The following is a 5307-nucleotide window of genomic DNA, read 5'->3' on the forward strand; positions in this document are numbered from 1 at the left end:
AGACAACTATATATACCATTGGATAAGAATTGAAAGTTCTGGCTTGGGCAAATGAAGCACTTATTGAGAAACATGCCTTAAATTGAAACAATTCTTCATCTGATGGCTTTGACGATGCAACCCAGGCAAATATTTGCTTACCATTCTCACAAATTCTATAACTCATCAAACTTAATTAAATGGTTAGAATCTGACAATTGCGCGCCAATCTTGACCGCGCGTTCTGTTTTAACGAGCGGGCTTGAAGGTGCTCCAGCTGCTGTCATGGTTCCTTCACTAAACTGCATCGTCGCTGTGTCCCAGAACATGGGCATCGGCAAGAACGGGGACCTGCCCTGGCCGCCGCTCAGGAATGAATTCAGATATTTCTAGAGAATGACCACAACCTCTTCAGTAGAAGGTAAACAGAATCTGGTGATTATGGGTAAGAAGACTTGGTTCTCCATTTGTGAGAAGAATCGACCTTTAAAGGGTAGAATTAATTTAGTTCTCAGCAGATAACTCAAGGAACCTCCACAAGGAACTCATTTTCTTGCCAGAAGTCTGGATGATGCCTTAAAACTTACTAACAACCAGAAATAGCAAATAAAGTAGACATGATTTGGATAGTTGGTGGCAGTTCTGTTTATAAGGAAGCCATGAATCACCCAGGCCATCTTAAACTATTTGTGACAAGGATCATGCAAGACTTTGAAAGTGACACCTTTCTTCCAGAAATTGATTTGGAGAAATATAAACTTCTACCAGAACACCCAAGTGTTCTCTCTAATGTCCAAGAGGAGAAAGGCATTAAGTACAAATTTGAAGTATATGAGAAGAATGATTAATATGAAGGTGTTTTCTGGTTTAAGTTGTTCCCCCTCCCTCTAAAAAAAGTATGTATTTTTACATTAGAAAAAAAGTATTTTGTTGACTTTAGATCTATACTTATTTCTAAGCCACTAGTTTTTATTCCCCATTACTCTTGACTCTATCAGATACCATTTATGAAACATTCTTGCTATAAATAAGTGCTTCTCCAAGACCCCGACTGAGTCCCCAGCACCTGCTACAGTGAGCTGCCTTTCCACACCCACCACATGTGACACTCTTGCCAGTCCTTGACATTGTCGGGCTTTTCAAATGTTGGTAATATTTATTAAAGATGAAGATCCACATACCCTTCAACTGAGCAGTTTCACTAGTGGAAATACCAAAAGCTTCCTACGTGTATATCCAGAGGTTTGTAGATAAATGTTGCAGCCTTCTTTGTAACAGTGAAAAACTGAAAACAACCTGGAAGTCCAGTGATGGGAAAATGAGTATGTTTCTGTCTTAGACTGGGGAACCCAAAGTAGATTCCAAGACTGAAATTTCAGTGAAAGCAGTTTATTTGCTAGGTCATACCAGAAACCATCGGTTGAGGTATGGAAAAACTGAACTGAGAAGGTAAGAAAACCAGTTTAAAGTCAGCGAGCAGGTTCTCACTGGTAACAAGCTCCATACTGCTGAGACACAGGGAAAAGGAGGGGAGAAAACTGGAGTATTGATTCCCCTCTCTCCTTGGTTGTCAGCTCCCTGTCCTGTGTGTGGGTGGAACGTACTCCAGCTGCTCTATAGTAAGTCCCAGGTGTTTGCAGTAAGAAGCTGCTGGCATGCATGGGAACTGCTGGCATGCACTGGAATATATATATATATATAAATTTTTTTTTTTTTTTTTTTAAAGACAGTTTCGCTCTTGTTGCCCAGGCTGGAGTGCAGTGGTCCAATCTCAGCTCACTGCAACCTCCGCCTTCCCAAATTCAAGCAATTCTCCTGCCTCAGGCTCCCAAGTAGCTGGGACTAGGTGCGCGCCACCATGCCCGGATAAATTTTTGTATTTTGTGTTTTTGGTAGAGACGGGATTTTGCCATGTTGGTAAGGCTGGTCTCAAACTCCTGACCTCAAGTGATTCGCCCACCTCAGCTCCCCAAAGTGCTGGGATTACAGGCATAAGCCACCACACCTGGCACATCTTCATTCTTTTTATGTAGTAAAAAGAATAAAACCACACATGGTTTATTTGAAATATTCTATAATTAAAAAAAATACAGAAGCAGGAAAACCAATTCTAAGTTCAAATGAGGGATGATGGTTGCTTGAACCAAAGGGCTGCATGTAGTAAGAAATTGTGATTTAAGATATATTTTAAAGTTGTAAGTAGCAGGATATTCTGATGGAGTTTGACTTTAGTTTTGGGCCCACTGAGTTTGAGATGCCTTTGAGAAGTGAAGGAAGTAGAGAGAGTATAAAAGAAAAACTAGCTGGGCACAGTGGCTCGCACCTGTAATCCTAGCACTTTGGGAGGCCAAGGCAGATGGATCACTTGAGACCACCTTGGGCAGCATGGCGGGGCCCCGTCTCTACAAAAAACACAAAAATTAGCTGGGCATTGTGGTGCACACCTGTATTCCCATCTACTCAGGGAGCTGAGATGGAAGGATCAATTGAGCCCATGAGGCCAAGGCTGCAGTGAGTCGTAATTGTGCCACTGCACTCCAGCCTGGGTGACAGAAGAGACCTTGTCTTGAAAAGGAATCTGAAAACAATGGAACCATGCCTTCAGAATTCTAGAAAGTTATTTTCAACTGATAAATCTATATTCACCCAAATAATCAAAGGTGAAGGTAAAATACGTTTTCAGACAAGCAAAGACTCAGGGGTTACCTCCATGTACCTTTTTTTGGGAAGCTATTGGAGAAAATACTCCAGCAAAGTGAAGGAGTACACAAACCAGAGAATGACATAGATCCAGCAAATAGGATCCAACACAGGCAATATTCCAGCTATGGAGCTGACTTTAAAAAGAAACAGTAAAAATATTAGTAGGTTAGCTGGGTGGAATGGCCCATGCCTGTAGTTCCAGCTACTCAGGAGGCTCAGCAAGAGGATGGCTTGAGCCCAAGAGTTCCAGACCAGCCTGGCTACCTTAGTGAGATCCCTTCTCTTAAAAATAATAAGTTATTGCCAAATTTGGGGCATTTGGAAAGAAGTTCATTGAAGATAAAGCAAAAGTAAAAAAATAAGGGGGAAGGGTTGGTTAGGCAATCATTAATTCTAGGGCAGAAAGAAGTACAGGATAGTAAGAGCATAATACAATGTTTTTCTCAACAAGGAGCAATACATACACAGTCATAATGATGTGGTGACTGCTTAGCCCCTAAATATGGTAACTACTTTGGGACAATATGGGAGGAAGTGAAGATAGTGATGGTGTAAGAGCTAAATCCTCACCTGTCATATCCAGAAATCACTATATAATGTATAAAATAATCAAGAAATGACTAGGTGGTTATGTGAGGAAAAAAACAGAGGACATTGCTGGAAGAGTTAAAAGTCATTGCTCTGGAGAATTAGGAGGGATGGGGCAGGGGACTGTTAGGATGCATTATAAACTGAAGAGGCTTTTTTAAATTGTATGTATTAATATATGCATTCACTTGAAAAACTAAAAGTAACAATTTGGAAAAACCCATGAAGGTAGCTAACAGAAGGAAAAACTAAGAGAATGAAAAGTGTTTGCCTCTGGAAAGAACAACTGGCAGGACTGTTGTTTTCATTGTAAGACTTTTGGAGCCATTTAATTGTACTTAACCATTTTAATCTATTTCTTAAATAAGAACAATTCTATCTTAATAAAGAGTTACACTTGTTCATAAAAAATGGTTAGAATCTTATCCTTTTAATTAGTGCTTGTACTTGAAAACTTTAAAAATAATGTCAATAATGACTAATAAGCTTTGAGCTTTTTGGTTTATGTGGTTCAGTCTCTAATTGTTGGCAGATTGCTATAGTCCTATCCTTTTGCAACATTGTGTGTTTTGTATGAAAGTGACTTTTCCTCTTATTTCAGAGGGGGGAGAACATTCAAAACAATTACTAAGGAGAGAATATCTAAAATAATTAGGGAACAAACTTTGAGGACTCAAGAACAAGCACACGTCATCACCTCTCAAGATGGGCATATCTGGAAGGCCTGTGTTTTTCTTATTGCTGCAGTGGGGGACCCATGTCCTCCACACCCAAGCCTCTTGAAGCTTATAGAGTAAAAAATTCCTTGCAATTTTCATTAAGAACCATTATATCAAGGGAACCATCATTAAGCTATAACAGATTGCTTTGCAGCGTAATGTTTTTCATCTTGAGGCAAATGTTTCTTCAATCATTTTTTTAAAGGGAGAAAGTAAGTAGTTATTTTGAATGCATGTAAAATGCAAATAAGGTGACTATGGATGTTTGGGGAGCTCATACGATAGTAAGTCCAAAACAACTTTGATTTAAAAATTGAACATTGGCAAGTGATCAATCAACACTGGCCTCTAATTGCTTTTAGTGTCTTGACTAAATAAAAATGTTATTTTAGTGGCAGAGACATTTCACCTTGAAAAGTGGCCATGGAGCATGCACAATGACTACAAGGATGTTTTCGCCAGAATACATAATCCACACTCTCAGCTTCATGCACATGCTGGATACTGCCTGCCTGTGATTGACACAAGGCATTTTAATTTAAAAATGTTTTTCTAAGTGCCTAAACATATGTTTATTCACTATAGCTATTGAGTAATATTACATAGAAATGCAAAATCTTGAAAGGAAGGTTGACTCTGTGCAGGGCCACACAATGGAATATAATGGAAACCAGAAAAGGAGAGGACTTGAGTCATTTTGTAGGCAAGGCAAAAAAAAAAAAAAAAAAAAAGAAATTCTTTGACAATTCAGTCATGTTAAAATTGGGAGACAATACTGACATGAGAAATACAGTCGATGTTAAGACAGTAGAGTCCTTCTTCATCACTGCAGGTCTAGGACAGCTCCTACATCCGTGTCTGCCCTCTCACAGGGTGATATGTGGCTTTTCTTAGAGGGTGGTATGAGCTCCGAAGGGAACATCAGTGCAGGATCTTCGTTAATTTCCTTTTGCCCAGGTGTCTGTGTCATAGTGGTTTTAAATTTGCTAGGAGGCAGCTTAATGGGGAGAGCCTTAGGTGCACAACACTGCAACTCACCAAACCTCAAGGCAAAGTGCTCACCCGACAGGGAACATATGTGGTCCCTTCCTGGTAGAGCCTTTGTGCCAGATTCCAGCCTTATGCACCTGCACCACCCTTTCTGTCCCAGAAGGGCCTTCACCAACTTGCATGATGTGGTGTGCTTGGCCAAGACTGCTTCTTGTGGTGTGTGCTAGGTGTTCAACTGTTCAAAACAAATAAAGATTCAGCTCTCCTCCCAGTGTCCTGTGGGAGTGGTAGGGAATGGTAGTGACAGATATGGGATGGTTCTAAATAC

General features: G+C 40.1%; 1 pseudogene; it reads left to right on the forward strand.

Moving 5' to 3' along the window:
* The first annotated feature begins 264 nt into the window (after nucleotides 1-264).
* Nucleotides 265-827, forward strand: LOC111550555 (annotated as a pseudogene).
* Nucleotides 828-5307: the final 4480 nt, after the last annotated feature.

Source organism: Piliocolobus tephrosceles, chromosome 15 (assembly GCF_002776525.5).
Source record: "Piliocolobus tephrosceles isolate RC106 chromosome 15, ASM277652v3, whole genome shotgun sequence".
NCBI classification, from domain to species: Eukaryota; Metazoa; Chordata; class Mammalia; order Primates; family Cercopithecidae; genus Piliocolobus; species Piliocolobus tephrosceles.